The 24,459-nt window shown below is 42.2% G+C and overlaps 1 long non-coding RNA gene across 8 annotated transcripts in view; it reads right to left on the bottom strand.

The window, feature by feature from the left end:
* LOC147797278 (uncharacterized) overlaps positions 1 to 24,459 on the bottom strand; it is a 44,345-nt gene that overhangs the window by 10,625 nt on the left and 9,261 nt on the right. For 5 of the 8 annotated variants that reach the window (XR_015427223.1, XR_015427225.1, XR_015427224.1 and 2 more), the window contains exon 2: positions 16,536 to 16,726. This is a non-coding gene — a long non-coding RNA (uncharacterized LOC147797278). Of the gene's footprint in view, positions 1 to 1,726; positions 1,808 to 15,792; positions 15,907 to 16,535; positions 16,727 to 24,459 lie in introns of all 8 variants that reach the window. The other 3 variants (XR_015427227.1, XR_015427226.1, XR_015427229.1) reach the window with 3 other exon arrangements.

Raw genomic sequence — 24,459 nt, 5'->3', positions numbered from 1 at the left:
AGTATCGATAAACGAGATAACCCAAAAGGGCACTTCCACCTGACACAAACACGAGATCACTTTCTTTTTGATCGTCCTTTGGTGTGTAAAAATCACTCAACGTGGGCTCTGGTGGAAGTCCCAAGTGGTTGGTACCAGTGATTTCACTGTATACCATCAACGCTTCATCCAAATTTGTAAAGGTTTGCTTTGAAGCTTTTTCTTTTTGAATGCACTTGTTGGAGAATATAATAAAACAGATACCCTCTGGAACATGGTCATTAACCAACCAGTTAGAAGCTTGAAAGGCGAGTTCATCCTTTTCAAAGACCCCAAGGTCAAAAACCCCCCAAGTTTTTTCAACCAACACATCACTAACGGCAGAAGGCAACCCAACCAACTTTATTTGCAAAGACTGTACAAATACCAATACTGGAACGAAGCTAGCAAGTATTTTGGTGACTCTCAAACAGAATCAGGGCGAGCGGTACAAAAGACCTCAATTTGGCGGGTGTTGATATGGCCGAATACCTGAAAGAAAAATACAGTTTGTGACTTGATTTTAAAAGTACCGATGACAACATGGGTCATGGCAGTGGACACAGAGTAGGCCACTCAGGTGGAAATATGATACAAATGATTCGAGAGGCAGAAACCTCGGGCGAACTGACGATGTACGTGATTCTCATCATGGTCGCTCAACTCACGATCGCAGATGGAAATTTTAAAATTTGAGTTACTGAGTTGTATTCTGCAAGAGTTTTTGGAACTTTTTGTAGAGGTTTTTAAAAACAAAGCAAAGCATGACCAACACTTTAATCGTTGGAAAAACCAACTCAGGTAAAACCAAGTGGGTGTTGGACATGCTTGAAACCAGTTATCAAGGTTTTTTGAAGATCATCTCTCCCATGATATTTAAAAATAAAACGTATCTCAAAAGACGTTGAGTGTTTACTGATCCCAATGTGTATCTCTGTGACATCGATCGAGAAAATCTTGAGTTCAACAAAGCAATCGATCTGTTTCGCGATGCCGTTGAGGGAATTAACAAGCTGTTTTGATGGACAACTGCAGTTTCGAACAGCAAGTCAAATATTGAAGAGTAGTAAAAATAACAGTACTTGTGCTCTCAGCAAGACAGCATTTTCGAGCAGGCACTATCATCACTCGTGTTGGTTGTTGATGCAGAAATATAACTAGGTGTTGAAAGATTACAGAGAAAACACGTCTTGGGTGGTGTTGTTCTATTGCAAGGCTGGACTCAGCTTTGACCAAGTGTTAGACGAGAACGACATTGTACCCGATGAACAATGTTCTTGGTTAAAGAGACATTTGAGAGAAGTGAAATTTTCCAAGTTGGTGTTAAAAACCGATCCACCTGTGAGTTGTTGTTGGTTGTAGGGTAGCTACATGTATAGGAGAACTTGCAACAACTTGTAAGAAGATTTTAAAGTGTTGCTGCAAATTAAAAGTAGCTATGCTGCAATATGTTAAAGTAGTTTTTGAACTACATGTAGTGTATTACACCTGCGAATATATACATGCACGCTTGAAAAAAAAATTTTATAACATAACTAACTTGCTCAGTCACATGTTAGAGCAATGTTTGAGCAAAATTAAGCAACATCTTATTGCGTCTTTTAAAAATGGAAGACCTCCAAAACGATTTTAAAACCAGAAGCAAGTGCAGCGAGCTTTCAAACCTCACAACCCAACCATAACCAAACCGTTAACTACAAAGACTGACTTTGTGCGATAGTAGCTTCGGGTGATTCCAAACAGTATCTTGGCAAGGAGTACTCAGTCAAAGAAATAGAAATTCTACCGCCTGCAGAACAAGAAAGACCATATCAACGTTATTCGGCTAAATTTGACAGGGAAGTCATCACAACGGTGGGTGAAAGTCTGTTGTTTACTTGGGGTATCACTACCTGTCAAGTTTATGACTTACGAAGTCATGTTAGATTCAGAGAAAGTGTTGAGCAGAGATCCAGAGCGAGATCGCATCATCAGTCAGAGCAAGGGTGCCTTTCTCACAGAGGTTTGATATAGCTATGGATGTTACCTTCCCCACTAGTTGGAGCACTCATTACGACCAAACAACTTTATTTCAACAAAAAAAGATTGTGGTGTTATAACAACAGGAACGAGCAACAGAACCAAAACAAGAACCAAACCAGCAGAGCAGCCAGCAGAGCCTAGCTCATGTGACCCAAGAATGAAGCGAGCAGCAGCACAACTGTTAAAAATAGAAGCAGGTATGCTCAAGGTAACAAACTGGCAGAACATAATCATAAAATGAAAGAGCAAAACTTGGCTTAGCGAGTGAGCAGCAACAGCAGCCAACAGCAGCTAGTCATGCTAGTCCCCAATTAAACTGGTATCCTTGGTTGGTACATGTATTAGCAGGACTCGGTGTTAAATGCTTTTAAAAAAACAGCCCACAGGGTGCAATGCACAAACCAGTATAGGAGAGTAAGGTAGCAACCCCACCTAAAGTTTCAAAACAGAGAGCAAACGATAAACCAGAAATTTTAGAAATGGAGTAATTTAAAACCAACTAAAAAAACCCACAAATTTTAATTTTTTTTTTGTCTTGTTAGTATTATAAAACAACAAACAAGATGGCAACAAACACAAATGATATCATCAACTTGCTTTACAACGGTGCAGTCGTGAGCATGATTTTCACGGGATACACAATGTTGGGTAAACAGCCACTGAAATGGAAGACACCCGATCTAGACTGATTGAGTTTGGAAGACATTGCAAAACTGACAGCGTTGGTAGCTGGTTCGACAGCAACCCAAAAGTGGTTGATAGCAAAGGGATGAAATACCCATGGATGAGTTTGATCAATCAGATGAAGAACAAGTAGACCCAGCAGAGCAGTTAGACACAGAAGTAGAATTGGACAACAGCTTTGATACCATACAACAAACCACAGGAGAACACATTCCCACAATAGATCTCAGTCAAGACACCTTAAATGGAGGAAGAAACATATTCACAAATAATCCTAAAGTAGACCATTTCTATATATTTTAAACTTAACGGTAGAACTGACCTACATTGTACCAAGTCCTAAATATGAAAATGTTGAATATCGAAAAGGTAAAGGCCTGTTTTACACATCTGTTGGTAGTCATGGTGAAGTATTGCTAACTGATAAAAGCAAACCCGATATATTTGTAAGTCTAAATACAACAGCAAAGAATGCCAAAGAAGCCAGTTACCCAAACGGAGCAGATTTTATTCGAAACGAACTGGGTTTTCGTGATTATGGAAAAAAATCAACAAGCACAATTGACTTTAGCCACCGTTGCAACTGAAACCATCCTGTTACAAGAACTTCCCCAAGATGCAGATCGAGTAAGTGATATCATGGAAGACCTTATCCGAGACAGTGGGGTGTAAACAGAAAGGCTAAACTTTAGAGAACTTGCCGCATTAGACAAATCGTTGCAAATGGTAAAAGGAGCCCTTATATTAAACCAAGGCAAGTTGGACGTGTTAAACAAAAAAATGCAACAGACCAAAAACGAGTTAGACCAAGCGCAATCACCAGAAGACCACAAAGAAATTAGAGAACACCTCAAAGATTTACAGGAAGAAAGACAAAGTAGGCCAGAAGTCATAAACAGAGACACCGACTGCTTAAGAACTCAAATCAATTGCATCAAAGAAACGATCGAAGTGGTGTTAGACAATGATCTGACTCTACGAGATAAAATCCGTACGCTGTTTTGAAAACAAGGTGTGACAATCACAAGTGTACTGATGGCTTTTAGTTTAGCTATTTCAACAATCGTAGCTGGTATCAGAGCCATAGGAGCTCCCACACTAACTCCAACACCGGCACCCGCTCCCACCCCCACACCAACCAAACCAGGTTTTAAAAATTGGATCCAAAAACAGCTGCAAAACTTGGATAACATGTTAAAAAAATGCAGTGTGTCTGCGCTAGGGGCTTTGCCTGGTATCATCGGGAGCATACTTTTTTGGTTGTTTAATGTTACAAGTAAAGTTTTCGGTTGGGTAGCAGAGCATGTGAGGACTTTGTTTTTAATGGTAGGTGCTTTGGTGTTGGGTTATTTTGGTTTAGGTAAAACGTTAACACCCTGTCGGGATTGGACGAGGTGTTAAAGTTATTTTAATCTTTTTTTTGTGAGCGGGTCTGCTCGCTAAATGCCATGTGCCATTTGGGTTGCTCGCTTAGCACTTTGCGCCCTTTGGGTTGCTAACTTAGCGCTTTGCATCCTACGAGCTACTGGCAAACCAAATCAAAGCCAGTGAAATTGAAACCACACCATGCGTTAGTTCTTTGTTTTGGTGAATGTCTAGCTGGGTAGGAGTCTTGCTCTCGTTAGCAGCTTTGGGTTTGGTGTCTTTTGTCATGGGTGGTGGTGGTGGAGCCGTTTGGTTTGGTTGCACTGCTGTTGAAATGGGTCCGCTTGTGCGGAACTCCCGGTTCTGATTGGAATTGCGGTTCCAAAGAAATTTCAGAATTGGCGGCTCTGCTTTTGTGGAGAACCGGGTACCCACTATTGGCGGTTCCACCTTCAGAGAGCCGACTCCAAACATCCCATCCGAGTCCAAGTCACCGCTAATGCAGGCCTACCACACCTGTAGTGACAACTCAGAACATCAGATCTGAGCGCGAGTCATCACTCCGGCCTCGTTCTAGTACCGTGCCCGCGTGTTGTGACACTAAAATGTTCATGTACATGTACAGTACTGTAAATGTACATTGTGTACTACAGTGTACTTACTGTTGCACAATGTCCGGGTGTGAAGGCTTGTTCTGTACATGTACATGTATAGTACAGAACATGTTTCCACTTTGCAGCGTGGCAGTGCAGTTTCCGTCAACTTGCCCTCCAGTCGAGTAGTAGGCTACAGCATTCGGAATTTGGGAACGTGGCATCCAATCAAAAAAGTTTTGTTCGGCCACTTGATGATCTCTTTGGCCTTATATGGAACGTAAGTGCGGGGCTGGCATGCAAAACATTGGACTGAATATACATGAAGAATTGAATGTAGGTAGAATTTGGAATTGGCTAAGCCTACACAGCTCTCAGGTGATTCAGAAGTGTCAGAGACAAAATCAAAGGAACTCCATCAACAGTCTATCCTGGTAAGTTTGCTTTTAATTTTGTAAGGAGATGAACCACCAATTAGGCAAATTCATGACTAACTTTCGTCGACCGACATTTTACTTCGGTATGTAAAAAACCTTGTTATGGTATACAAATGATGCAATGCCTATGCTTTATATGTATTATTTTCCTTACTAATGGGCTACACGTACATAAGTACACTTGATCGACAAATTTAAACTGAATAACAAAATTCATTATTTCAAGTATTTTTATATTCTTGCGGGAAATTGTAGCCATTTGTTGACAGTGCATGTAAGTCTGTTCAAAACCTAACTTCATACTTCTTTTTATTTTTGCACAGAGTCACGTTAGATCGGAGACACCAGATGCATCAACCTCAGAACGGCAAAAGCAGCTCACAGATGCAGAGGCCAAACACTTTGTCCGTGGTATGAAACCAGTATATACCGTGGAGAAGCAGAGCTTCAAGGACATGCTTCAGGTGTTTGACCCACGCTACAAGCTGCTGTCACGGGAGACATTTTCTTCGGTATTGTTGCCTAAACTGTACGACAAGGTGAAGGAAAAGATTGTCTTTCCCGTGCTTAATGAGGCAAAATACATGTACATCTCCATTACCACTGACATGTGGACAAGTCAATCCTCAGACCAATACATTGGTGTGATGGCGCATCTTATCTCACCAGATTGGAAAATGGCAAGGTACACTATCAAGAACACCAAATTCCCTCCTCCACATGACAACACACACATCGCAGAGTCGTTGGACCACATCTTGGATCAGTGCTATATCCCAATCACCAAGATCAGTGCAATAGTAACTGACAATGCGTCAAACATAAAGGCTGTGTGTGAAGTAATGATTGTTCAGAATGTTCCCTGCTTTGGACACACCTTGAACCTTGTCGTAAAGGCAGGGTTGGCTTGCTGAAGTGTTCACAATGCACTGGGAAGGTGTTCCAAATTGGTCGAGTTTGTAAGGCGCTCATCCAAGGCCACATGCTAACGGAGCAGCAGGAAGCATTAAATTTGCCAATTCACAAACTCATCCAAGATGTTGACATGAGATGGGGTTCAACCCATGACATGCTGGAACAACAACAGCCCATCCGCAACTTGCTGGACGCCACAAAAAAGAAAGAACTGGACTTATCAGACCGCAAAGTTGCCATAGTGGAATCACTAGTGACAATTCTTGGACCAATAAAACGGGTCACAGTATCATTCTCTGGTGAGACCTACGTTACAGTGTCGGGTATCTTTCCCGCTATTTGATATATCGAAGGGGTGCTGGAAGACAAAGAGGACGACATTCTGGAGATTCGACAGGTAAAGGCAACAGTGGTTCAAAAGTTGGCAAGCTACTATGTTGACAACGACACCCGCCAGTTTCTGTTGATGGCCAGTTTTTTTTGGATGGACGATATATGCACCTGCCGACATTCTGGAGATTCGACAGGTAAAGGCAACAGTGGTTCAAAAGTTGGCAAGCTACTATGTTGACAACGACACCCGCCAGTTTCTGTTGATGGCCTGTTTTTTTTGGATGGACGATATAAGCACCTGCCGTTCATTCAAGGAGCAGGTGCAGCGGCTGTGAAAGGTGGCATTTAAGATATGGCTAAATGTTTAGCTACTGAGCTGATCACAGAAGAACAAGGAGAAAACAACTTTGGAGCGGATCCTGCCAAGAGCAATGGTGAAGGGGCTGATGAGAGAACTGACACTTCAACAAACCGCCGCTTAAGAAATTCAAGAGTGTGGCTGCGTTATTTCACGACGACTTTGGAGATGAGGATGAAGATGACGCCCCAGCCAATAGGTCGCCAGAAAGGATCGCGTCGGAGGAGGTGGAAAGGTACATTGCCGATGGAAAATTGTAACCTGACGACGACCAATTGAGTGATCCAGTGAACTGTAATATTTCCAATTTGTACGTTGCACTGTAGAAAGTAATGTGTTTACGTAATTTTTAAATGTTTGAGGCCAAGTGATTTGTTTCTTGGAATACGGGCATTTCAACGGGAGAAATAAGTACTAGGTTTTCAACTTTGAGAAAGTTTTACACTAGAGGAAAAATGGAGAAAACACTTTTTTGTTGTTTTGTATGCTTACATTGTTAATAATTGGCAGGTTCGTGAGGTTAAAAGTCTTTTTTTGAAGTACATTGTGTCACTATTTCCCTGCCTAATTTGGCAATTGTGACATGTTATCGTTATCCAATGCCCAATAAGTGAGAGTAGCATGTATGGAAATCTTCCCTTTTTACTTTTGCTATTGACGTGTTGTTCCCAGATTTTTCTTTCATTGTCTCCACCCGTATACCCTTGTCAAGTTGTCAATGTGTTTAAAATGACCTTACAGCTACCTGTGCGATATAAGATTCGTGTGTGAATTTAGTACTTGCATTGCACCCATAAGAAGGCTTGTACATATTTACCGTACTAAACGCTGCTCACTGTACTCAGCCGCAATTACCAGTTTTCCAAGTTGCAGCTACATGTACCTGTAACACCCAGTTCCAGTTAGTGATGATTTCATTAGGTGAGTTGTCTAATTAATGACTTTCTTTTACGATCCATTCGGCAGTGTCGCTTCAGTCCAGTGAGTCCATGTATACCCATTTTTTTATGGAGTCCCTGTTATTTCACCAGTAGCGTTTGTATTTTAGTGTATTAATATATAAATTTGTTTGTACATTGCCGGAGAGTCTTTCGGAAGTTTGGTCTTTGATAAAAAAGAACATAAGTAACTGATCTTCGCCCACAGCGCATGTGTTGAATGTACATGTACGTGTACATTTGTTTTTGCAAAATAATTAAACATAAATCGTCTGCCACACTAAACATTCTAAGCCAGCGCCAGACCATACACGTACATGAATTGGTCTATTACTGATATCGTGGGCAAGGCGTTACAGCCTGTGCTAAGGATATGCACACACAACGCACGCACGTGGTGTTCTCACCGAAATGGATTGGTCACTGCTTATAATGAGACGGGCAATCATACCAGAAGCACCGAATGGACCCTTTGAGCAAGCCAGCCAGGGTCCCGGTTCTCAAATCTCAACTAATCAACTTCTCACTTGATACGCGATAGAGCTGGTTCCATGTATGGACCCGGACAATGGTACTACTTAAAAGATAGCAAACGCATTGGTGTTTGGAGTACTGTATTTACATGTAGAAGATGCACCCACTGTGGACATGTGCCTCGTGCCTTCCGCCATGTTTATTCATGGTCCATGGCCATTTATGTCACGATACGTATTACATTGGCACATGTTCAATAAGTACACGTGTCCAGTCCATACATTAAGTCCCGTGGCATGGTCGATGATTCCATTTGTATGTGGGTAAAGTTACACGAGCTCAGGCAACTGTGAGATTGTGGTTGTTCTGATAGGATTATCAAATGAATATATACATAAATGTTGAATGGAAAATGGTGAAGGAGGAAGCAGTGCTGAGTTCTACATGTACATACATGTACATATTGTAGATTTATTCCAACCACAACTGGTCTACGGTACGAAGATGCAAAAGTAAAATTCTAAATACCCACTGTGGAAAATCTTAAAGCCCATTAAAGACCAAGAGCAAGTCTGCTGTGCCGTTTATGTGCGGCACCGGCGTGACACGGCAGCAACAGATTTTTAATGTGTTTTATTAAACGTTATGTTTTTCTTTTTATCTTTTGGAGCCGGTTCTAACTCGGAATCGCAATTCTTAACTGGAGCTGGAACCGGCTCTGAGAATTCTGGAACCTTCCAATGCTAATTTTCGGGTGTTACTTGGTTTTGTTCAACATCGTTTGGACCTGGCTGTGGTGACAGTAGAGCGCTTTGCATATTAACATTGGGTTGGTACCCCAGTTTCATGTTAGAGATCGCGATCTGTAAGTTGTTGTGCGAACCTTCACATGTTCAGACTCAGAGATCCATGTCTGAGGGTGCGAGGTACAAACTGGGTGATACCACAAAGTTAAAAGATGTTTTGGCATACTGTAACGAGTTTTGAAACTGATGGATTGATTGCTTGAGATCCAGAACCAAATTGAGAGATTCCACAATGTTTACATATTGTCCTCTACCCAGGGCTAACACGCTGGTTTTGGTCTGTGCTTGCACTCCTAATAGGGAATACCAAATCCCATGTAAGTCGCATAAAGATATTTTCTGTGTCCTCCAAAGTCACATGTGTTGTAATTACATCCGGGGACAGGTTTGTATCCATTTTCATAATAAAAAGTGGTACCTTATCCATTTGTGGTGGTGTCTCGCATCTATTTAAACGATTGAGTCGAGTATACATGAACATTAAACAATAACCACCCATCGTTAAACTTTCTAAGATTATAGTGTTTGTTCAAAGCGTCAGACATGTTATCTTTGAGAATGGGTATTTCATAATCAAACAAGACCTTTCTAACCATGTAATACACGTGAAAATTAAACAGAGCTAAAATGTATGAGTTTGAGTCATTGAGTACGTCCCATCCGACGCCGCAGGCCATAGTGGCACAATATACCCCAAAGTTGAGTTGGTTTTGATAAAACGACGTACATGTAGGATCGCTAGACCAACGGTGTACAACTAAGTCTATTCTAACTCTAGGCATTTGAAGCATCCATTAAATTGGGAAACTTGGCAAAAAAGGTGTTTTTTGTTCACTTTAATCACAAGTTGACTGTAGTTGATGCCCATGCTTGCTTATTTAAAAAGGTGTTAATTAAGTTTGATTTATTTATTTTGTTTGGTGTTGTTAAAATGACACATCATGAGTTAGACCGGTGAGAGCAGTCTCGATGTTTCGGCCAGTGTACTCTGGCCTTCCTCAGGAGAGAATGAGCTAGACTCCGGATTAGCTGGCTTAAATAAGCAGCTTAGGGGCGGTGATGCGTGTGGCTTGCTGGCTTGCTGGGTACTGGAGTGTGAAGGTGTTGGATCCTGTGGTGACCGGTGACTGTGTCATTTTTGAGGGTTGCAGATAGAGCCCTGAAAAATGAAACGGACTCAATGGAATAGTCTGCTCCGGCCACCGTTTGAGTGAAAATTCGAAACGCCTCCCACGGTTTTAATGGTTGACCTTCAGACGTGTTATGCTCTGTTACAGACCTGAGCAAACCCCATAGGGTGCACAGCGTTAAACGAAGCAAGTTGGCAAAACCACTTAAAAACAGAAAAATAACAACTTTCCATTTTCGGTGAGAAACGACAGGGGAGAGGTCATTAATAACAAAGGTGCTGGAAATTTGATCGAGTTTGAAATTGCTAGGCAGATCTAGGGGTCCAATCTGTTTGCGTTTTTAAACACGCACTTTTTAAAAGCACATAATTAAAAAGAAACCTTAACTATGAGTAAGTCTCCAGAGATTTTAAAGCTTCATCCTGAAATACCTAGCGGCTTACCAGAGCATGAAAAGTGAGAGCAAGAGTCACAGCTGAACCTAACAAAACTTTACAGACTCAAAAAGATCAAAGACATCCAAGCACAGATTTTGGCGAAGGCAATGCGAGAGAAATGACGTATCAAAAGATAAAAAGGTACTCAACGCACTAAGTTACATAGAATATGGAGTCAAAGCAATGGGCACAATGACAGCAGCCGTGGGAATAACTGGCATGTTGGGTTCAATTTCGGCACCTGTGGGGCTATTAAGGGAAGGTATCGCCATCGGTGCATTTGGTATATACGCCATGTTAACATATGCAAATAGAAGACTCATGCACAAATCAAGGCGGATACCAAACAATGGATGCTGCGCTGGATCCTGGTACTGCATGACCTGAGTGTGTGCTGACTCAAGTGTGTCAGTTGGGGTTTGCAGTGGGAGAGTGAATAGCTGGGTGCCAAGGGTAGAGAAGACCCATAGGCTAACTAAGCATGCTAAGGGGGGAACCTAACTGGGAGTCCTAGGGTACAGGTGACCCATTGGACTGGGATGTGAGGATGGGGCGCCAGATATTGCTGATGCTGAAGTCGATGTCTCGGGGAACTGTGTCATGCTTGATGATTTCTATGGCTTCTCTGATGCGGCGGGGATACCGTCGTTTGATGCTGGTAATGAGTTCAGCTTGGCTCCAGTTGATCTGATGGTCTTCAGTGTGGGAGTGCTTGATTATTGATGACTTTTCAAGCTCTCCCTTCCTGTCATGAGTTTTGTGCTCATGTGCACACATTCAGGTCATGCAGTACCAGGATCCAGTGCAGCATCCATTGTTCCCGCCATCACTGTTCCCGCCTTAACGCCTCACCGAGCTAATCCCTACATCTGGATCCCTCTCTACACCATATAAGCTCCACTCATAGTCAGAATCCTGCAGTTTCCTGAAGATGGACAGAGTACATTGTTCGAAGTTATTCCCTAGTTCTTCTCAGAACCACATATACTCAAGAAAGAGATTGATCCATGGTGTAACCGCAATCATTTTACTCATATAGTTCTTTCATCATGAAAACCTTCAAGGCTTAATGGGCCAGACATGTTGCTCAATGCTCGAAGAGACCCACTCACCAAAGAAATCCCTGCGCTACGGCAATACTGAGGTTTGTTATGGTATGCCAAGCTTTGAGCTGCCCAAGCACCCATCCCCCCCCCAAATGACAACCTCAGCTATGCTCCAGAGGACAGTAGTGGAGCATAGGGGCCAGTGATACTCAAAGCTTGATGAAGGCCCACAGGGAGAGCTACATGTACATGTATGCTCTATATACAAGTATACAGGATATAACGCAGGTCAGCACACCAAGGTCTGTTATGGTGTGCCAAGTTTTGAGTCACCCGAGCGGCCCATCGAGTGGCGGACTCAACTTTGCTCCCAAAGGCAGTAATGGATCGGAATCGGACCGGAGATATCGGATCTCAAGGTCCGTGGGCACACGGCATAAGTACCAAATATCACAACAGTACCGCCACTACCAGTTTGCAAATTTCACTCAATGCTCGAAGAGCAAACTCTTGTGCTCGACAGTAAAGTACTGGAGCAAGTAAGGGTACCGCACTGTCCTATTCCCTGAATTAGCAAGGACCGAAACCAATGTCCCATGGTCCCTGTTGTTTAAGCGATCCCTGGCCCGCAAGCGGGCAAATACTCGAAGTGGCTTGAAGACTACCCAAATTTTTCTTGAGATACTCAATTGTCTAATACACAGAAAATGTAAAGAAAAATCGAAAAACCAAAGACGCCGAAATATTCAGCTACACGAAAAAATCAGAAAACAAATACCGAAAGGAAGTAATGGACTAGGAAATAATGCATACGTACATGCACGTGTTGGTAATCTGCGTAGGTTGCAGGCGGTAGACTACAGGTAAGCTAGAAGAGCAGCAACGTCAGCTAACAACCACAGAGGAACAGCTCACAAGAACCTGGCAAACAGCTCTTCAAATTATTGCTGAGCAATTTCAAGACTAAGACTGCATCACGGCCCAACAACTGTTTGACTACTTCATATGACCAAACCAACTTCAAGAGGCATCCATACTGAATGTCTTAAACCAAACAGTCTAATTTCAAGGTAACCACATCTTCCAAATGAGATTGACAAGCATTGTTGCTGGCTATATGTATATTGCTCTTATCTCTGGAATACAACCCACTATCCTCCACTTCTATTCCTATCCACCTTCATCAAACAAAGATAGCAAGAAAAAATTCAATAGAGAATCAAACTATTTCTCTGGTATATGCAAAGCCAAAACCAAGAAAACCAAATCCAATAAAAAACATTTCTCGCAAGAACAAAATTATTAAACCAACCCATCCAAAGTGACAGCTCGAAAGACAGTGATGCACAATCTCAATTCAAAGTCAAAATACAACCCTGCACTCCAAAATTACCAGTATTTCACAAGAGGCATGACAATTTGGATGCATACCTCCAACGCTTCGAACGGTACACAACCATGCATGAATGGAACCCCGACTCGTGGGCCAAACATCTAAGTGCTCTCCTGAAAGGCAAAGCGCTCAATGTGTATTCTCAGCTAAGTTCAGATGAGTCAGCCAAATACAAAATGCTCAAGGAGTTGTTACTCAAGCAATTCCACCTGAATGAGCATGCCTTTAGAGAGAAATTTCGGTTTGCAAAACCTGAGAAAGACGAAAGTGAGCCACACTTTGCAGTTCCTCTGGATAACCTACTGATGCGTTGGATTGCGATGGCCAAAACACATGTGTACCTACATGTAAGACATACATGTATGACGGTCTGAAAGACTTACTCTTGCGGGAACAGTTCATGAATTGTTGCAGTGATCATTTACATCTAGCTCTTTTCCTATAAGAGCATAAACCGGCTAATGTTATGGAAATGGCCCAATTTGCAGAGCAGTATACAGATGCTCACGGCAGCTTTGCTCCCTTTATTGTGAACAGCAAACTGTGTGGCCATTATTCAAATACATGTAGGTGGTTCCTACATGTAGATCAGAGCAGACGCATAGTGCGTCGTTTGGCAAATCATTGAAACCTACATGTATCACCAACGCCAATACACCATGAGATGTATCATCCCGTACATGTTTTGTATGTGGCAAACCAGGTCACATAGCGCATAATTGCTGCAGTAAGTTTAAAGAAATTGAGAAAGTCACTATAACGTGATAACTTCAGCAATTACTGGCCATTTTGAGGCTGAATGTGATATGGGGCAAAACACACAGAAAGCCACGAAATCTAGAGAAAGTGGTCCAACTAGTGCAACGGAAACTGTAGCTTACATATATTGACCTTGCCTGATTTCACCCGGCTCGGTGAATGTTGTACGCAAGACGGTTATGCCACATTGACGTGCGGATACGGACTCCCCGTAATGAGCGTGGCGTGTAAAAACTCGGATTGTTCTACGATACCAGTCACAGATGGATTGGGTTAACGACATCAAATGTTAAGTTCTATGCGACAGCGGCTGTAGCTACTGTACATGTAAGTAGTCATAAAACATGACCTTGTTCCCGATGAACAACTCACTGGTGCCGAAAAGTGGTGTATTCTTGTCGATTGGACTGTTCGCGTATCTCCAGATTGCAAGAATTAAATTAGACTCACCCTATTTCGTTGGCTGAACTGACGCGCTTTGCAAGAGACAACAAGTGTACTACATCATATTAGGTACTGTAACATAACAGGCGTCAGATCACCGAATAATCCTGACCTGCTCTGGCAATGTGGTGTCTCATCAAACACTCAATTTGGAGATAGACCACAGGAGCGTTGCTACTATGTGATGTGCAGTAATGACGCAAGCACAACGAGCTGCGCAGGATAGACCATTAAGGAAACATAAGGTACCTGAAAGTACAGTATTCCAGACATCTCGAAATCTGACATTATGAACAAACAAGCTAATGATCCGTTGTTGGCCCATACAGGTGCATATGAGAACTTGCAGAGAAGGGCAATCAGAAATACAACAAATACGGATCAACTTCCACTTTCTACTGGCTTAACGGTGCGTTGTATGGGAAGTTCGAATCCCCCACTGTCCAATATGGAGAGGCGTGTCCTCAACTTGTACCGTAGTTCCTATTAAATACCCATCAATGTAATTAAAGTAGCTCACTAAACCATCCTGGGTGGACACCACGGAGCAAGGAAAACGTGTGATAAGGTTATGAGCGAATTCTTTTGGCCAGGGTGTCAGGCAGATATCACCCGATATTGTCGTTCCTACGACATACAGTGTATGTCAATGGACTATTCCAAAGGCAAAGTGACCAAGGTACATGTACCACTGGGAGATATGCCCCTTATAGATATGCCATTTAAACGTGTGGCTGTGGACATTACAGGCCCCCTTCATCCCAAATCTGACAGAGGCCATTGTTTCATATTGACCCTGATTGATTACGCAGCATCCAGAAGCCGTTGCTCTACCTACCAGTAGTATTGAAACTACATGTACCAGGGTAGTACATGTACATGTATATGTACATGTAGATGCCATGATCGATGTATTCACACAAGTCGGCTTCCCAACTGAAACCCTTTCCAATCAGGGATCACAGTTTACATCAGATCTCATGAAAGAAACGAGTAGGCTCTTGTCGATAAAACAGATGACCACTACTCCATTGCATCCTTCGTGCAACCGTTTGGTTGAACGCATGAACGGTGTACTTAAACTGATGTTGAAACAGCTTCGCGCAGAAAAGCTGCGCGATTGGGATCGCTATCCTGGACCTCTCCTCTTCGCATATCATGAAACCCCTCACTCAAGCTTGAAATTTGCACCCTTCGAAGTACTTTACAGTCGCACTGTCCATAGTCCGATAGCTATCTTACACGAACTTTGGACGGGTAAAGTTGAAAGTCCCAAAGTTAAAACTACACACCAACATGTTCTCAATCTCTGCGAGCGTCTAGAAAAGACATGGGAAAACGCACAGCAGAATTTGCAAACGTCGGTAGATATGAACAAACACTACTACAATGCAAAAAGTTGAGCCCAAAGTTTCAATGGCGGTGACCTCGTATTACTATTCCTACATACTGATCAAAACAAACTATTACTATGGTGGAATGGTCCTTCCCCTTTACTAGCCGAAGTCAGAAACATTGATTACCGTATAGATCTTGGCGATGGTACAGTCAAGACCTTCCATGCCAACATGCTGAAGTGGTATGTGAGAAGGTTAGTTTGAGCATGAAACAAAATGAAAAACAAATGAATGAAAACATACTTGAATGCATATGTGTGGGTGTCACTGAAACCGAACAGAAGCCATGAGAGTAGGAACCAGATGCCGAAACGAAGACGGACAATGAAGATATGATTATGATGTCACCATTGGAAGCTAAAGAAACAGTAGATGATATCAAAATAAATGCCGAGACAGCAGGCCAAAAAAGAAGAAAAAAAAAACAAGTTCAGTGTTTGTCCTTTCCTCTACAGCCAATAGAAAGTGCTATACACACAATTCAAGGTACATGTACATGTACTTGTACAAGTACATACAATGTATGTGTACATGTATGTACATGTACATTGATACTCCATTGTACCCTTTCGCTGTATTTCTCCTTAAAGTACGGTTACAATATTGAGTTTGGAACAATACAAGAAAAAACACTAACATTAGACATTGTTCTTCTGACCTGAAACTAACCAATATGAAATAATATATGACATCCACAGTCATACATGTACATGCAAACTGGTACTTACATGTACATGTACATGTATTTAGAGTCAGGGTTTGAAAAGTGGTAAATATAAAGTTGAAAAATAGTTGAATATTTTCAAAATTAAAAATAGAAACTAATTCATTTGGCTTCCCTTTAATCAGATATAAGTACATGTACATGGTGTGAATTCGAATTCAGTGAGTATGCAACAAATAAACATGGCTGTGCACATGCACATGTATCACAGCGACATAAAGCTTTCTTGAGACAAGACAAAAATGGCCTGATAGAAACTCACCCCTTTACTGCCTTAATGAATTTCCTGCTCCGTCGGTCAACTGTTCATCAGCACACCCCATCAACCTGAATGGTGTCCTTTAGTGACCACCAGATGAGTGACAAAGTGGAATGGCTGGGCGTGGTCTATCTGCTGGCTCCCTCTCAAGACAGCACAATGGTGTCAGTAGACCAGCGTTCTCACCGCAGTGCCTGAAAAGCAACAAAAGAAAAACAACTTTAATCATCTGATTGTGAATGATTTACACACACATGTACATGTACATGTACCCTGTATTCAACCAAACAGCTAATACACTGGTATCTCCTTACTTTTCCAGAAACCCAACATTTCAGTCAGGAAGTTTATTAAAGGAAAAACCAGTTACATGTACTTCCAAATATAAAACTTTATCAAGGTCATCAAAAGAACACTCCCATTTATGATGAACATATACCAAAGAAAGTGACCGGATATTAGAATTAGAATATATATTAGAATATATTTGTTTTCTTCGAGAATAAAGGGTGGAATGTACAGCTGTGGAATGGCGGAGAAATGTGTTGTGGAGGTTTCAGTGGTGCATGTAGCATACCCTTGTGGGGGTGCGCTGGGTATAGGAGATTCACTTCACATTGGTCTGGCACAGGCTAGACACACTTTATCTTTTCATAAAGATTGAATTCCTTTACTTCCATTGTCGCTGTTTCACCCGAATTTTATTCATGGATATACTAAGCATTATTTAGTATTTTCTAAGCAAGTCAAAGACTTGGTTCAAACTGCAGCAGACCAGTTAGGTGCTGACAACCCCTCCTTGTCGGTCGTGAAAGCAACATTGTCCAGTACCATCAACAAGAGACAGAAGTTGATTCATGTGGCTGATTCCAGCATGTACGGTTGGGCCATAGTTACGGAGTATAAGGAGCATAAACTGGCTGCACACCAAGATGATGACAAGATTACCCTTGCAGAAAATCAAGCTGCCAGAAATTCTGATGTTGAGTTGTATTCTGATTCTATTCAATTTGATGTTGTTGACAGTTGCAATGAATATGAAGAAAATCCAGGCATCAATCTTTTCCAAAAGGGTTGATGGTTGTCTTAAAAAGCAAAAGGCCTTTTCGGATCTGATACACCCACCAGAATTTGTTTCCAATGTAGTGAACAAAGGTTATGTACGGTATTGCCATGAACCTGTGATCCTCCTGAAATGTTTTCCACTAAAAAAAAACAATGATTTTGTTTCAGAGGCATTTTCTGAGTTTAATATCAGTATATCAGCATATAGGTACCACAAAAGTGTTTCAGAGTAAGCTCAGAGTTGAGAATCCACTGACAGTACATATATCTATCCAGACCAATAGCAAGAAACAGCTCATCCTAGGCTTTAGAATGGTCAATAATATATTGCACTTTTCTTCCTTGAGAAAGGTGGGCACATGTTCACGTAAGAATTAAAATCGGGCTACCACCATGTAGATAGTTGTCCACCCCATCGAGAATTTCTCGGTTTCGCTTGGAAAATGGCAAATTGTTACCTTTCTAGCAATTTAGGCAGTGGCCATTTGACCTATCAGGTGCATTTTATATTTTCATCAAAGTAAGTTGCCCGCAAGTTAAGAAGTGAAGGGGTGAAAGAAAATCAATCATACATGTAGTTTTTCTTGACGATGGGCTTGGGTTTGTATCTACCGGCAAAGAGCGCAAGAACACACACACAGGTTCCCTCAGATATCATCCGGTATAGATTTGTTCCCAATGTTCAGAAAAGTATTTGGGATCCGGCAGACAATAAGAATGGCTTGGATATGACATCAATCTCAGTTTAGGTACCATCGGAATTCCCTACAGGATAATTACTGCTATAAAACAAGGTATATTGTAATCTGAAGCAATTAAACAAGGGCTATAGTGGCTATGTGGTAGAGTAACGTTGGGTAATGATAAGGCCCAGGAATCTTGGGACAGTACAGTAGTCTGTCTAGGAAGAGTTCCACATGGAAAGAACTCAAAGCAGTTGACTCAGTTCTCAAGTCGTTTGTGTGTAAACTGTCCAACCGCCGGACTAAGTGGTTTACAGATAACCAAGCAGTTGTGCGAATAGCAGCACATGGAAGTATGAACCCTGAACTTCAGGAGATAGGCCTGAGCATTTTGGAGTAATAATATTCGCATAGATATGGAGTGGATTTCAAGGTCCCCGAACCAAAAAGCTGATATGCTAAGTGGGCACATGGATCAGGACAACTGGGGTATATCCGATCAAGTACTGTATTCTCATTTTTTGTGGAGGCCTCATACAGTTGACAGGTTTGCCACTTATTACAATAAAAAAGTCGCAAGGTTTAACTCTAGATACCATAATCCAGGTTGTAAAACAGTAGATGCTTTCACTGTAGACTGGAAAAAAGAAAACAATTGGGTTGTACCCCCAATCGCCTTGACACCCAGAGTTATCAAGTGCATGGAAAGTACCAAGGCAGTTGGCACTTTAACCCATGCTGGTTTTGGCACCATACTGGCCGATCTTATTCCCAGATGGTTATAATCTAGGGAAACCAGTACAACTAGCATATGAAATTCCTAGAAACTGGCCGATATTTGTCCCCGGAAGACGTGGCAATGTTAAGTTTACAGAGAATATTACTCAAAGTGAAATACTTGCATTAGGGATAGATTTCTCATATGTCTAAATTAAAAATAGTAATAATTTCAGTTTTGTTGTCTCTGTGCAGATCATGACAGTTTTGTTGTCTCTGTGCGGATCATGACAGTTTAGTTATCTCTGTGCAGATCATACAGTATTCAGCAATAATATTTGGGCTTCAAGAATGGAAGAGGAATCACCAGAATTGAGGAATTTAGCAGCTAAACTTCTGAGTGTATTGCTGGACTTACATTTACATGTAAGGGAGGAAAGGGAAGCTGTACTTGGGAGCTTTCTTACAGTGGTTAGATTGGGCTGGGGAATAGAAAAAGCACATAAACGCAGACCCCTTTGATTGTTTAACTCATTTAAGTAAAAAGTGTAATTCCCCAGCACCAATTATTAAGGAGGTAACATCCATATCTTGGGCACACAAAATGGCTGGACTTGACGATCCCACGGTCTTTTCACTCGTAAAGTTTACTTTAGAAGGCCTAGAAAAGGCTGGTACCTACATGTAGCTTCAGTTCTGAAGGAATGATAGATTCTTACTTGTATAATGCAAACAAAGAGGCAGATCTTATGACCTTGAGATCAGTTACAATATGTCTTTCGGCATAAACAGTTTTTTCCGATTTAGTGAACTTGCTCATTTCAAGCTTTTTCACGTTTCTGTGGTGGTCAGACTTTGTTAACTCTAGGGTTCTCTCAGGTTTCCACACCACGCACTTTCTCACAAACCTTGAGTGTTCCTACTCGTTCAACACAGTCCTGACATAATATTTAAACCGTTGCATTTTGTGTAAAGTGGCCCCAGCGGTTGTTCATGGTCATAATCATAAATTAACCATATCCTCATCAATATTAGTCTGCTACAATGGGTTCTAGTCCATTAGTTTGTACCAGACATGAAGGTATTCTTGTACACTACGCTTATGAGACGTACATGTACTTCGCTGTGGCGTACGTGACAATTTGCCTTTCTCTAGCAGGAGTTTGCTCTGTCAAAACGTAAGTTCAATTTTGTCCTAAACGTTTTGCAACGTTTATCATTCATTTACCGTTATGCACAGTTCTGGCCTGTTCGCATTGACAGCTTTGTCTCGTAGTACATGTACGTGTGAGCCAAGTGTGGGCTACAAGTCAGTTCAAAAATTTGCCATTTGAACTGAATTCGTTAGTTGAATTGTCGTGAAAGTTTTGTGGAAAGTTTGGCCATGCACGAAGCATAACGACTATTTCATGTTTGGACTCAATGACTATTACATATACTGAATTGTTTTATTGTCTGGTCTTTACACAGCTGAACTCTGTAGAGAGAGCAGGTTGCACCAGGCCCTTTTATCCTTTAGCCTATCCTTTAATATTGCCAAATAGGTCACTTGGGAGACATTTTGTGGTAAATTTTTCAACATTAGGGATACATTGGTCATTAGGGAGACATTTCAATGTCACACAGCATAAATTTTTTTCTTAACTGGTCAATCAATCCATATCATTGCCAACTCCATTTATTAGTATCCGCAATTGTGTAAATTTTCTCAATCTCAATATTGGGACATTTATATATAACAGGTTTGCCCTTACCCAACGTATATTAATAAGCACTGTATGCTCAGTGCTTGTCCGAGAGCTTGCGAAAAAAAACCCACAAGCTTACTCGGGTGGGACTCGAACCCACGACCTCCTGCTTACTAGTGCAGATGTCTTACACACTCGACCACCGAGCTTGCCGGGATCAGCTGGCCGGTCCGAGTCAAATGAAGCAGCGGGTACCGCGAACTATTTTCAAGATGTATTTTTGCGTTGGGGAGATGTTAATTATATATAACAGGTTTGCCCTTACCCAAAGTATATTAATAAGCACTGTATGCTCAGTGCTTGTCCGAGAGCTTGCGAAAAAAACCCCACAAGCTTACTCGGGTGGGACTCGAACCCACAACCTCCTGCTTACTAGTGCAGATGTCTTAACCACTCGACCACCGAGCTTGCCGGGATCGGCTGGCCGGTCCGAGTCAAATGAAGCAGCGGGTACCGCGAACCGCGAACTATTTTCAAGATGTATTTTTGCGTTGTATCTTGAAAATATTGGGACAGTCCTTAATTTCTCAACTTGATTTCAAATAGAAATAAATCAACTCTAATATACAGTGAGAATAATTTTTGTGCCAATTATTGACCTTTATTTGGAGTATCTTAATTGCTGAAGCGATCAATACCTAACTTAAAACTTAAGCGTACCCCACCACCGTAGGGTATCACCACCCCACATTATGAACGTGACATTTCTTTTATTTAGGAGGGTTTTACTCTGCTCATTCTGTCAAGCACAACTGACCAGTATTGAGAGGGTAGACAAATAGTCATAAATAAGACAGATTCTAGGTACATGTATAGGACGGTAGAGTTGTTCAATACAGAAATATTTATCCACAGCTGAAATTTCTGAATCAGACGCCTTTATTTTTCATGCTCTGTCAAACATTAAAGGCGGGTACAAATTGAGGGGTATTAATCAGCCACACTCGGATTCAAGTGTAAGGGAAATTATCGTTGAGGCTTTAGTCTTGTTTGTAGCAGATATTAAGATTTTTGGCTTGCATAGCCTCCAATCCAGGTGAGCAACAGCTGCTGCCCAAGCAGAAGTGCCTGACAGATTGTTTACAAGGCACGGTGGATGGAAATCAGAGTTGGTAAAGGACGGGTATGTTGACGATCCTTTGGAAGATTTGTTACCGATCTCTAAAGCTGTTGGTTTGTAAGGGTAATTCTTTTGCATGTGGACAGCCCTGTCTGGGGTATACAGTAGCTACAGTAAACTCCGACTAAGTAGGCATCGCGTACCTCGTCATATCGTCTTAGTCATTTCGTATCAGTCGGCATGTTTTTCTAAGTCCCTTTTCCACAAAACCACAAAAATTCCTTTGTATATGTCAAAATTTGTGCTTCGGTATCAGTTTCCTTCAGCGCAGTTGCCAAGAAGTGTCAAGTAACAAGTCCCACTGATGTCTGTTTATTAGCAGCACAGGCCGTGGTGCATAATCGGCCAGCATGAGTACATCAATACCAGTAATCCCTCTGGTGCTACATGTACATGCATGCACTCTGTCCATTTGTGGGGGTCGCCTTATTAAACATAGTCTGGTTCCCTGCCCAAAGATTGCCTGATTGTAAATCGGCAAAATGGCGACTTACAACACAAGTCAGCATTTGCTTAAGTCGTCATAATTTCTTGAGTCCCAAGAGTGCAGACTTAGCCGGAGTTTACTGTATATTGCATGGAGCAGACCTACAGTATGTTTCTCATTCTTACATCAGGGTGAGTTTTTCCTAGCCAGTGAGTGGCAGTGCCACTCAATGCAAAGACAAGGAAGTACACGTAGTCTCATAAATGTATTGTCCAGGTACCAGAATAATGGTATTGTCCCAGAGAAGTTGACAGGACACAGGAACACAGATCTTAGGTACACTTCAGCCTTTCCTCCCCATGGGTTTATTGCAGCCACAACTTGAGATAACAAATGCAAAATGTTATAGATTTAAAGATATTGCCATAGGGCCCCATAATCACTTTAAATCATACAAATGTAAAGGCAACAATATAGTTATTAGCTAAGTACACAGTGCTAACAACACAGCACCACTATCACAAAAGAACTTCTTCATAGCATCATGGGCAAGAGATGCCGGATTTAATAACGCATAAGTAACGGGCAAGAAATGCCAGATTTTGTGATGCATGTGTAACGGGCAGGAGACGCCGAACCTTTAACTGGTGGCCAGTAACCGAGAGACTGTGACTGAGACACTGGTAAGTTTGCCCCCACCCCAACCCCCCCAAAGGTACAGGGGGCCGCAGGGGAGAGGCCACCCTGCGATTGGGGCTTTTAGGCCCAGAACAGGACATGACTCATGCCAAACAAGTTCCAACATTTGAAACTTGCCCACACCCCTCTTTGTACTCGAGCCAGCAACACCCCCCCACTTACATGGATATATGCATATAAATGTATTATACAAAGGCTAGGGCTTGGAAATGGGGGGAGGATGGAGGATGGCCCAGGGTTGTGTTTGAAGAAAGTTTTAGCAGCGACTAACTTCTAGCAGAACAATTTGTTGCCTAGCTGGGAGAGGTGTAAGCCATCCCGCCAGAAAATGCAATGTTGGCTAGGGTTTATGCTGTCAGAGTGAACTAAGGCAGGGGCATTCCCTAGGTGTCTACACAGCCTATGGGCATATTTATTAAGGGCATTGACATTTCTCCGGCCAACTCCAGGGCGCTCCAGGCCATAGTAAAAAAGGTGCAACAGAATATCTGACCATATGATGGTAGTGTTAGGGAGCAAATGGCGAATGCCTTTGAGGCCCTCCTCCATCCTCTCCCAGATCTCTTTCACCGGCGTGGTGAAGAGGTCACTAGTCTCAAAGTGGACCACCAACACATCAGGTACAGGTGTGTGTTGAAGCTGGGCTTTGACATATGGAAGGAGTGAGGATATTCTGGCTCCCCGTGTGAGGATTCCAAGAGAAGTTATGTGACCCATGTGTGATGCTGCTCGGTAGAAAATACTGTCCCCAAAACCCAAACAAAAAAAGGAGCAGACGTCATACTCGGAGGAGTATAAGTGAGTGTGGGGGTTAGGGTTAGGGTTTTTCACCATCCCAGGGTCTTAGTCTGTGACAACAGGATGCCATTCATGGCCGCGGCAGCAGCTGTGCTGATGCAGAAGCTGTGGGCGCTAAACCCTGGGCCCTTGTTTGATTGGATGGCAGAGGCTTCCTGCACCCTGCTTGGTCCTCCTGATGCTTCCTATTCTTTCCTCCTCCTCCCATGTTGACACAGCCGTGGAGGTGTCAAATTCCTCCCCCACATTTAGTGTGGAATGGAACAGAAACGGTAGGGAGTGTACCACTGTCGAGATAATTTCCATACGAAACTTCTTTGGACATGCATGTATGAATTTGTTCAATGACTTCAGGCTGATGATAGGATGCCAGTTGTCTGTTCCCTTCTTGGGTGTGAGGAAGAATGTTGAAACGAACCCCACTCCCAGCTGGTCGGGTTGAACATGAACAATAGCCCGTTTTTGAAGGGAATTTATCTCCGACTCCAGTGCCACGCATTGGTCCTTGCTGTGGGGAACAGGAGTCGGACATAGTATCGCCTTGGACAACGTGGTGCTTGTAAACTCGAGAGAATATCCAAGGGCGAGAGTTGAAAGGACCCAGCTGTCCGAGGTGATGTTTTTCCAGAGCCCCGTGAACATTTGAAGGTGGCACAAACGGGTTAAGAAA

This window comes from Acanthaster planci, linkage group LG11 (genome assembly GCF_054643075.1).
Source record: "Acanthaster planci isolate LZ-2023a linkage group LG11, COTS_SCS, whole genome shotgun sequence".
NCBI lineage: Eukaryota > Metazoa > Echinodermata > Asteroidea > Valvatida > Acanthasteridae > Acanthaster > Acanthaster planci.
Note: the sequence above shows the minus strand (reverse complement) of the source record. Positions and strands in the feature narration are given on the sequence as shown.